Below are 11192 nucleotides of genomic sequence, written 5' to 3' on the forward strand. Positions count from 1 at the left end.
AAAGCTCTTGGCTGAGACACTCTCACTGTGTTAGTGAGTTACTGGGCAGTGGAATGACTGACCGAGGGTGGACTCAGTGCCAGGGCAAACAGTAGTCTGTGAGTAATGACAGGAACCCAGTAGGCTAGGGAGGAAAGAGGAAACCCCCCAAAATAACATGTGTCTGGTTATCGACTGCTATCTATTCCTCAATCTGTGTCTCTTGTTTTCTGAGCATGTTGATTAAGTATGGAACACAAACATGGCTAAAACAAAGAATCATAAAAAATAATTATCTGTAGGATTCTATGACAGAATGTAATTTCCATTGGATAAGTCATTCTGAGACATTCCAACCACTACATTTCAGTAAGTGGTAGATATGTAAAAAAAAAAAAAAAAAAAAAAAAAATTATATATATATATATATATATATATATATATGATCAATAAGTTATGACAACATATGTTTTTACATCGCTTTAACTCATCAAAATAAGTTAAGCCGTTTTCAACTTTTTTTATAAGTTATACAATATTCAACAATTTTTTTTAAGTCAGTTTAATGTAATTTAAGTTGAAATTACTTAGAGATTGTACTCAAAAAAATTAAGGCAGCATTTTTTTTTTTACAGTGATATATAAACTGGTTTGTACATTTTGTACCCTGTTGTTATGATGTTGTTCTCTGCTTAAAGAGTAGACAGGAATGTTAATGTCCAGGCTGTGTTCTCCAAAAAAAAGCTTGATAATGGCAGTGACCTCATGAATTCAGCGATAGCGCTCTGGAAATCTGCCCTCCCACCTAAGAGATGAATAGCACATAATTTATCTGGCCATGTGCGAGGGTGACGGAAAACCAGGAAATAAATATCCTGCTAATATCCTGGAATACATGATCTTGGTCTGGGAGAGCAGTGCTAACAGAACCTCTGACTGTTTGTAAACAAAAGACACTCATTTACTATTCAAATGTATTTCGAACAGGCAAATGCACAAAGAAGCAGAGCACTCCAAACTCTGAAGTTCTGATGTTAGCCAGTAATTAAAAAGTGAAGCTCATTCATGAAAACACAAAAGCTGGGTATTGCTGAACATGAGGTCATGCTTCCCAAGCCTAATGGATCTTAAGTTTTTAAAACCCAATTGTGCATTAGGTCTTGAGGAACAGCAACTTTTGTTTCAGTTTAAGGCTCACTGTTCTCGATTCATATGTACTGTAGCTATTATTAGATCCTCTCAGAATTACCATAGTAGAACTACAATGACCACTTTATATCATGCTTCAATTAAATTTATATCATTAGGGTCCATTAACTGATATATAGAATTCTTTTAAAAAACATAAAAATTGTGCCGTTGGTTCGAATAGCATGGCCGTGATTACTTGCGGCCTTGTACTTGCAACACGAATGCCTTCATTTATATGAAACAACGATTCAATAAACAAGAAGTCCATATTGAGCAACTTACACAATAGACACAACTTACACAATTAGACACAATATTTCCAGTTATTTTTGTGTATTTTTGCTTCGTCAGCGAATATAGTTCAAGATGAAGTCAATGTGGGAAAAACGCTTGCTGCATCCGAAATTTGATAAAAGAAGTATGTCACAGTACTCATAAAAGGTAAAAAGTTCCCGGATGACCTACTTCTTCCGGCGAGATTCTGAAGTGTGCATATGGACACTTTACTATCCCATGAGGCCACGGTAGAGGATTTGTGAATGGCAGTAAATGCTGGCAGGTCACATGATAATGACAACATGGCGAATGTATGTCCAGATTACATTCATACTACACACATTCATACTATATAGAACATACTTTTTAGCGGTCATGAAGTAATCACTTATTCAAAATCTACCTACTCAAGAGAGTATGCGATTTCGGACGCAGATCAACTGCACTGTTTTATACGCAAGAACCAATGAGGTTCTGAAGAACCTTGCTGCATCCAAAATCGCATACTGTATAGTACTATACCGCATTTGTTTTGAAACTTAAAAAAATTATTGTACGAATGTAAGTATATGAATGAAATTCGGACGTGCCACATCCGCCATGTTGTCACTGTCACATGCTCTGTTGGCATACTGTTTTTCAAATGCTAGTAGGGAAGTATTTGATTTTGGACTCAACGCCTCACCTCAGAATCTTGCCTGAAGTAGTATGTCATCTAGGGAACCTTTCACATACTATTTGTGAATATTCTGAATTGGACACTGTTTTCATGTTGCCTTCATGGTAGGGAAGTAGGCATATTCCAATGCAGGGAGCCAATTGTTTAGTTTGTGAATTAATCTGTGTTTTGAAAGAATCGTTTGAGATTCAATTAAGCACTTAAAGGGATAGATAATTCTAAGACTAAAGTGCTCAATTCATATGGATTAGTTTTATGATCTCTTTATGAACCTTTTGAGTTGTCAAAGTGGTAGTTGCGTAGCTGTCAATGAGGGACAGAAAGCTCTCAGATTTCATCAAAAATATCTTAATTTGTGTTCCAAAGATGAACAAATGTTTTACAGGTTTGTAAAGACATGAGGGTGAGTAATTCATGACAGAATTTTTATTTTTGGGTGAACTATCCCTTTCAAGTAAATATCCTGTCACCACCTACTGTGGGTAACCTTCAGAAAGAGTCACTGAAAAACTGTTCCTGAGAAAATTTAATGCACTTTATTTAGAAGTCCCTGACTTGACTGAAGGGTCGGGGTGGGGGGTCTCTGGGTCTGTAAAGATTGAAGGGTATTTATTCTTGTTTTGTTGTCAATTGTTCAGTAACCTATTAAATGAGGGATAGGCAGTCTTTGTATGTACAGTACTGGTTTGATGGTCATAGTACAGATATTTGAAGAGAGGAAGTGGAGACATAAAGGCAGTTTGTCCTTTATGTTGAATGTCTCTGTGTCTGAACTTATATATGAGCTCATTTTTCATCAATCTGTACACGTACTTCGCCACAACCAACATGGTAACAAAAATGCAGTCCCAAATCTAATAAAAATGACATTTCAAGCAATTAAATGCTTCGAATTTATCAATTACTCTTTCATTAGTGGGTCAGGAGAACTCAAGGGAGTGTGGTAACTAGAACAGTCTCATTTCTATCTCACTTTCCTTCTTTAACATCCTTTTTCTCTTTCTTGCCATATCGCCACCTTCGTTGCCACACTATTGTGATATTCCCTGGATCCTCTTTTTCAGTCTTCGTTCCTGTCCTTTGCTTTCTATCTTCTTTTATATCCTTTGTGTCCTGTCCTGGATAGTAAAGCTCAGTCTAATGAAGTCTACTTAGTCCCGACAACAGAGACTATTAATGAAATGTTTGCTGATCTGACATCAGTACTGTGCTTTTTCTCCTACAGCTTTAGTCTATTTAAGTTTGGAAAACTGATCCCAGATCAGTGTCAAAATAACAAGGGGGCCTATAATAGCACAGTGAGTCATTAATATTTTAAAGGATGAAAAGAAATAGGGCGAAATGTTTTGTGCTGCTTCTTTTTTCTGTCGTATCAATTATTCATGCATTCTGCTGCTTAATCAACATCTCTTATTTGGCCGAAGTGCTACAGACCACTTTATTAAAGCTAATTATCTTAACCTAGTTATATCGCATTACTAGGCTGCAGTTTGATAATAGAGCTCACACTCAGGAAGATTATTGAGATAATGATAAGCACCCTATATCATCACAGTTAAGTCGTTCCATTATAGGTTTGATATTGTAATGAAATAATCTTAATTATTAATCAAAGATCCTAATAACAGTAGGATAACGGGGAGAAACTAAAATGGTATCGAAATCTGACCACTTATTTATATTTACCAACAAATATTTAACTACCGCATCATTGACAAAATGCTTGACTGGTTGTTCGTTGTTTAGTATGTGTCGCCCCCTAGAGGCTGTATATGAATAGCTGTAGAGTCTTTCAAATTAATACTGTTATTGTATAATTATTAATATGTTTATATTTTATACTCTTTATTTTCCTTTATATAGAGTCTATGTTTCATTTTTTTAAATAATGCATTAAAGAAAGGGGGATGGTCTTCTATAGCAGTAGTAAAGTGGGTGCCATGACAACTGGCTTAGGGGTGCCACAGAATCTCAGTTTTTCCCAATTTAAAGCTGCCGTCGGCAAAATTTTTTGGATCATATTCAGTGAAATCGACACTATAATCCGACAGAACAACATAAATAAAATGGTTTTAGAAAAAACCCGGGCTTCTAACTCCACCTGGAGCGTGTTATTTGTTTTGCAAAAATCCACCGCTCCCGGATCATCGGGTCCAATCAGCACAGGGGGGGGTGTGAGATCTGACTGTCAATCACAGGTCGTGCACACGTCACCCGTTACACGTGCACACGTTACAATCACATGCACACGCCTGAAGTTTGCGCAGTAAGGAAGAGTGATGGCGGAAAAGATTCCAATTCCTCGGTTAACCTCAAGAGCTAGGAGGTCAAAAACAATACAGGAAAAGAGAACACCTGCTGAAAAGAAAGAAGTAAAGAAAGAAAGCGACTGTCCCCGTAATAAAACCAGGATCAATATAGGATCGGCATTTGAAAGGGGGAGAGATTTACGTGATTTAATTGGGTTCAAGCTGGATGCAGAGCTTGCAACATTTCTTCTCGACAGGTAATTGTGCTTTATCAACCAGTTACTTTATTTCTTAGTGTTATGTTAGTAATCTAAGTATGTTTGCCCAAATGTGTTGGTATGGATAGCTAACGTTAGCACTTGTTGGGCAGGTTCGTTGGCTTTGTTGCACTGAAATCCGTGTGAACGTAACGTTAGGTGGATAAACATGTCCAGATGAACGTAACGTTAGGTGGAGAAACATGTCGATGAAGGGATAAAGTTTGTCTTTTTGGGAGAATCAATGCTTCTCTATCTTTCTTACGAAAGTAAGAACAGTAGTAAAGCTACTGTTATTGTATGTACTATCTGACTAGCTACAAATACTCCATGGTGTTGATGGGTGCTGATGAGACGGGCGCGTTCACAGAAAATCTGGTGCACACGCACTGACGAGCACGAACTCGATGGGAGGGTATTCGTTGATAGTTGGGGAGGGACATGAGAGTTGTAAACATTCAAAATTTTGCCTAAGTCCACTCAATCTGCCAGACTTGCCTACTGCAGCTTTAAAGCTCCAGTCTGTCACTTTTTGGGGTTCAAAATTATCCAAAATGATTTTTTGAGCAAGAACATAACCAGCCAGTGTTCAAAATTATCTGCTTGCCTTACCTTGATTCAAAACGATAAGCTTGTAATAATGTTTTTAATTCCAGTGGTACTGGTGGATTTCCGCGGGAAATTCGAGGATGTCTTTGCATCATTATTTCACATAAAGAAGGTGTCTCAGCAATATAGGCTATATTGCATGTGAGGATGTTGGAGGTGGAGATGTATAGCCTTTTCTCACAGCACTTGATATAGCCTAAATAAACGTATTAATTTGATGGCGGATCCAGAAAGGTTCAAACGACAATCACCAGTGACAACTGGAGATTCACCCGTTGTAAAATGCAAAAGACTTCGGACTTCGGAGTGGCTACAGAAAAAAATAGACTGCAACCGGGACCATGCAAAAACAAGGATAAATATCTGAAGGGCATTACATGTAGTTACGTAATGCAAATCACCAAAAAGTGCTTTTGAGACTTCACAATTTCTAAAATAAAAATCTGAGATTTTCCATTTAACTTCATATGTGTTGTATTAAGGAGACTTTAGGCTGTTATTATGCATATTGGTCAAGCTCCAGCACTTTTTATAAATTAACTGCAAGATGACAATATATGAGCAAACCATAAAATATGTCCACACTGTCATGGACAAATCTAAAGTAGAATAAATACATTTTCATTGCATAGTGATTATAAAATGTAGATCTGCAGAAATATAATGTGTCCCTTTCCCAACAAAACATTTTAGTTAATGATAAAAGTCTTTTGATAATAATGAAATTACTGCCTAAATATGTTTTGCCCAATAAAATATGCGATAGTTGCACATTCTTTTCTAAATAAAATCCAACAACAAAAGATATTTAGTCAAAGTTTAAAACAATATTAACTGGCCCTCATTTGTTTATTAAGAAATCACACACAATGTTTTGTTAACTTGTTAAAATATTTTGTTTATTTTCTTAAAAGTTAAAGATGACAGGGTGGACAACAAGATGACAGGGTGGAACTTGGCATGACAGGGTGGACAAATGGGTGAACTAGAAGAAAACAGGAACATTAGATAAACAATAGGAACAAAATGAAACCCTAAAGCAATATAAAGAAGGATTTCAGGAATTCATATTCTGCATCACTTTAATCCTCTTAGATCTTCCACATACTTCTAAACAGACGGATCAATCTGTAGGGAGCGCTTGATCAGAGCATGTGGTGGGAAAACTCATTTTACTCCGAATTCTGAAGTCTTTTTAATCACGCAGTGAAACTGCACGGCCATTGGTTCGTACAGACTAATAAAACAAACCAGTGGCAAGGCAGCGGAGCTATGCCAGCCAGAGAGCACCAATTTGGGCGTGGCATCTGGCTATAAAGCAGGCGATCTGGCATAGCATACTCAGATTAAATTAGACTGAAGCGACGAACTGAGAGTCGCGCAGCAAAATAGCATGGCCTGAAACACATTATTCATTCTCATATCTCAGGGAACCGAGGTTACGTTATGTCCCCTTCGATACTTTACTCGTACTGCGTCGCTAGACGCTGTTATGGGGAACCAATACAATTGTGGCAAATAAGATAATCTGTCCCACAACATTGATTACTTTCACTTTCATTTTAGCGTGATTTTGGGTGGAGCGTGTCAATTAACAACGGAAGGAAGTTGTATTTAAAGGGATTGTGAAGTACCTGAATTTGGAGCGTCATCCGTTTGTTTGCACATGAGGTTTGCCAGTATGAGTGATGATTTGGTGGAAAGACGGCGTGCGTGTCAATCAGCTGTTTCATGTGAAACGTAATATGTCTGGTGCGTGACTGAAGCAGTGCGCTTCCAGACCGACCGTCGTGAGCTGTTCTGAAGGCAACGCGGAAAACTGCTTGTCCACCTATCTTGGTGTCTGATCAGCCGCGATACTCATTGGTGCCTTCAATATCTGCAAACTTGGTCAGTAACTCTGTGCCGCCATTACACGCACTTCTATCCATGCACGCACCCACTCGCATAGCTTTCATATTCGCACATTCTGTGTGCTTATTTAAAATGATTGTGCTGTTGATTTAATGTTGGTAATTTACCACGAATTTAATGAGATGTTTATCCAATGTTTTCTTTTTTTTCTCTCTCTCTCTTTTTTTCCTTATGGACATTTCGTTTTTTGAATGAATGTGGACACGAATCTGCAAACGTGGATAGCGTGACGCGGTCGGTTCCCGGCACAGATCTCGACGACCTGAGACCGCTAGTGTGAATTTCACTTCTGATTGTTTTTTTTTCTCCTTCTTTTTTTTTGTGGGTCCATTTCGTTTTTTTGAGTGATTTATTGCTATGGCTGCGGAATGACTAATGATATACTTGGGCTTAAGCCCTCAGCAGAGCCTAGAGGAACCAAGACATAATAGGGAATACTCATTTCGCTAAGGGGTCAGATGTAAGTCGGAGCCACCTAGGAACGTAAACCAGGAAAAACTCATAGAGGTCGATCCTGCCCTAGACAATCGTTCCAAGAAAACCTGTAGTGCCTAGGCACTAGAAGGGCCGAGAGCTGGTTGGGTAAGAGAAGGCAATAGCCTGTTACCAGTGGCCCAGACCTTGATCGGAGGCACGAAGTAATTATAGCAATAGGCGATAGCCACAGAGTTACCCCATATAGTAGGGGGAAAAGTTCATAGTGGTTTGGGCTCAGCTGAGGCCAAATCCACTAAACAGAAAGGACTTGTGCCTGCAGAGCAGGGACTTCTAGATTGTAGAACCTGGTAAATGTAGACGGCGGGGACCAGCCGGCCGCCGCATGAATATCACGAATGGAGACACCACTGGACCAGGCCCAGGCCATGCCTCTAGTGGAATGAGCTCTTATATCTGATGGGGCATTGTAGGCCCGTCGAAGAGTAGGCTACTGCAATTGCATCCACTACCAATCTGGATATCCTCTGCTTCGTGACCGGATGTCTTTTGGTGCGGCCTCCGAAGCATACAAAAACTGTTCCGTGTGTCTAAAAGAGGTGGAGCGCCCTATGTATATTCTCAAAGCCCTGACAGGACAGAGTAAATGCAGCTCTCGGTGAGGGGGCGAGGTGGGTTCAGCCTCATGGACCCCTTCATGAAACGAACCACAAGGTTGTTTCTGCCCACAGTTTGGCCAGCCACAGGGGCGTGGAACGCTGCTATGGCTGCCACATAAACCTTGAGCGTGGAGGGAGTACGTCCTTTACCCAGCAGCTCCTGCAGCAAAGACAACATCAAAGATATGTCGCAAGAGAGAGGGTCTACGCTCCGGGCTGTGCACCAGGCATAGAACACAGACCATTTAAGGACATAGAGGTGTCGTGTAGACAGGGCTCTAACCTCGGAAATAGTGTTTAAAACTCTCTTTCGGGGAGATGCATAGGCTCCCATCAAGAGGCCAAAAGTGCAGTGCCCACAACTCAGGTTGGGGCTGCCAAATCGTCCTGTTCGCCTGAGAGAGGAGGTCCCATCTCAGAGGGATGGGCCACGGGGCTGCTGTGAGCAGCTGCGTCAGCTCTGAGAAACATGGTTGGTTCCTCCAGAGAGGGGCCAGGAAGAGGACTATTTGTATGTTTGTATTCCCTGATTCGTCTGATGACCTGAGGGATCTGTGTGATAAGGGGGGAAAGCATATAGGAGAAAGTGGGACAGTGCATTCCTGCTTTTTGAGAAATAAGTTGGGCAGTGAGAGTTGTCTTCTGTGGCAAAGAGGTCGACCTCTGCCTTTCCGAAGATCTCTCATATTTGGTAAGATTTCCCTCCTAGTGGACGTTGCTTCGAGATAGTATGTCTGCCCCTTGGTTCAGTTTGCCTGGCACATGCGCTACTCTCAGAGAGTGAAGGTTGTGGTGTGCCCATACCAGGAGGTGTTTCACCAGCTTGAACAGAAGTTTTGAGGTGAGCCTGCCCTGGCGATTTATGTAAGATATCACTGTCATGCTGCCACATCTGTCAAGACCACCTTCCTTCTGGTAACCATCTCTAGCGTCACGCCAGACTGGAACCAACAAGGATTCCTTTAAGGGTCCAGGGCTGACACGCAGGCCTGGCTCACCTTGATACATAGGCATCCGCGACACCAGGCATGGGCTAGTACTCGAGGTTTCAACCAGTACTGAAGGGGCCGCATGTTCAGCAGACCTAGCTGAAGTACTGGAGATGCAGAAGCCATGAGGCCCAGCATCTTCTGAAAAGACCTGACTGTGGGAGAGGCTCCAATTTTGAAAGAGGCCGTCCTCCTCAAATTTCCCTTTAATTGCAGTTAAATAACAGTTAAACTAGGCTTGCCTAGTCTTATTCATTTACATTGTTAGGGCTGTATTTTTTCAAACAGTCAATGAAATCCATGTCAATCTTTTATTACATGAAAAAAGATTTGTAAACTGTCATCAAACTACCATCATCATCAAAACAACTGCTGATAGCGATATTGCCAAAAAGGTTCACGTCCACTCATGTATAGAATCTACTGTTATATGTATTATAATATAATATGAAAAAAAAAAATCAAAATGTGGCAGAAACTGCACATGAACCTTGTCATGAACCATGTCCACCCTGTCATGGAAGACTTGGTGACAGGGTGGACAATGACAGGGTGGACATTTTTGGCTAAAGTTAGCATTTAATTAACATATGGTGTACCTGCAGTAAGCAAAGTGATTCACTGTGGAAGCTGACTGTGCACGGTTTAAAATATATATTTTTAATTTTTGAAAAGTTTTTATGTTAATTAATATTTCACAATGATAGGGTGGACATGTTAAAGGGTCACTCCACCCATTTGCATTAAGAGGTCCATTGTAAGACAACCAGTCATACTATTGAATGGTCGTGCAACATTCTTTCATTTTCCCCTGAGACGAGAGAAATCTACTATTTACCTTTTTCACTTCCTCCTACAATGACGCAAAAATCGTCATTTGACGTCATTGTAGGAGGAAGTGTAAAAAAGGGGGATTTCTGTATAGACTACAAGCACAAATTCCCACCCTTTCAAACCCGCCCATAGGGGGTTGTGCCTAATGCGCTAACAGAGCTATCACAGATCAGTGGGTGGGACTTCACCTGCAGATACTGAAAGCAATATCAGCCATCTTGTTTATAAGCTAAGCTAACAAGCGCTGTGGATATAGGAAGTTATGACAATGATGGAAGAAACTAAACATGATATGGAAGTAGAGGATTCTGAAATTCTGCTGCTCGAATCCGCTGTTCGTGGCTATCTTTACGAGCCGCAATATAGTGTAGAGCAGCTGAGGCTGATGGAGGATCAGGAGGCGGCTGCCTGTCGCGGACGAGGAGCCCGGACTGGGTCGAGCTGAGGCGGGCTGCTGGTGCGTGTGCTCTCGCTGTGCGCTACGGACACAGATAGAGTCCGTCTGCTGCAGAGAATTTCAACGATCGCAATTTCTCCTGGACGAAATCTCTGAATCAGACGACCACACGGACGTTTGTGTTGTGATGTGAACCATCCTAGTTTCGCCTGACTGAACATCCAGGTATCATGCAATAATTCACCATATAGAAATTCACGAGTTCACACTTACATATAATTTTGAGGGAGTAAGATTTAATGCGTATTTGGCGTGCTGTCCGGAGGGAGGGCTCCGAGCTCGGAATTCAGCCCGAACCCAGAGTACTCCCCCCGTATGTAAGTGATTTTTAGAACTAGGAGTGTGGAGAACTAGGAGTGTGGAGAAGGGGTGGAGGGGGGATGCTGCAAACTGTCAATGGATCGAGGTAAGACTGCTGAGTCTATATGTACCCTCTTATCATTGATTGCTGATTGCTGTCCACTCGTGTTAATTATCTGAACGTGCTCCTCCCGAACTTAGTTAATAAAACTTCATTTCACGAGTTCACACTTACATATAATTTTGAGGGAGTAAGATTTAATGCGTATTTGGCGTGCTGTCCGGAGGGAGGGCTCCGAGCTCGGAATTCAGCCCGAACCCAGAGTACTCCCCCCAATAGGTTAAAGAGCAGAGGACAGCCGCC

The sequence above is a fragment of the Siphateles boraxobius genome, unplaced genomic scaffold (assembly GCF_051911475.1).
Source record: "Siphateles boraxobius isolate OS27281-9 unplaced genomic scaffold, OSU_SipBor_1 5, whole genome shotgun sequence".
Taxonomy (NCBI): Eukaryota; Metazoa; Chordata; class Actinopteri; order Cypriniformes; family Leuciscidae; genus Siphateles; species Siphateles boraxobius.